The sequence below is a fragment of the Sander lucioperca genome, chromosome 4, assembly GCF_008315115.2.
Source record: "Sander lucioperca isolate FBNREF2018 chromosome 4, SLUC_FBN_1.2, whole genome shotgun sequence".
NCBI classification, from domain to species: domain Eukaryota; kingdom Metazoa; phylum Chordata; class Actinopteri; order Perciformes; family Percidae; genus Sander; species Sander lucioperca.
Window position 1 is genome coordinate 16,135,991 of NC_050176.1, and position 799 is coordinate 16,136,789.

A 799-nucleotide genomic window follows, 5' to 3' on the forward strand; every position below is an offset into this window, starting at 1 on the left:
GGCAGCTCATGAAAATTCCGCCCCACGAATCTACCACCATCTCTTCCTCCTCGCGCTCAATAGACTATGCGCACTCACGCACACACGCGCACACAAGCACACATTAACGATGCAGCTGGCGCGGCTATTATTTTCCCATTTCAATTTGACACCCCTGCCTTTCATGCTAATTCTATTATTGTAGGAAGTTTATGTGATTCCGTATCACTAGAAATCGGTAATGTCTAATAACCCTTTGGGCTGAAAGAGGGAAAAAAAACTGCCTCGAGACCCGCGGCAGCCAGTGGGAAAATAATTACTTTCATATCAAAACTCAGCAGGAGGCGCAGGGTCCTATAGCCCGCGGCCACTAACCTCATTCCAGCTCGGCCTTTCAAATGAATAAATTTGTTAAAGCAATAAATACAAACAGCCAGACGGACTTGAGCCCCAGCTCCGGCTCACTACACAGAGGAAAAGGGGGATTTATCTGCTGTAACATGACAAAACTCCAGCAGCCATGATCCAAGGTTCTGCCACACAGCAACCTCCCCTTCTTTACCTTCCCCTTTGGTATGGCCCTAGAAAGACAGTGATTCAATTTAAACAATAACTTTATTTATCAAAACGTTTACATATAAATAGCATTTTCTCGTTTTTACAATATCTGAGGATTTTTGTTGTGTGTAAGATGTTTATTGTAGCCTAGTATTTGTTACAAGTTGGTCACCAAAAAAGAGAGAGAGAGAGAACCTGCTTCTAAAGGTGTTTAGGCCTAAAGCCTGAATATGAGGACAGCCACAGCTTTTTTTTTGGGTGG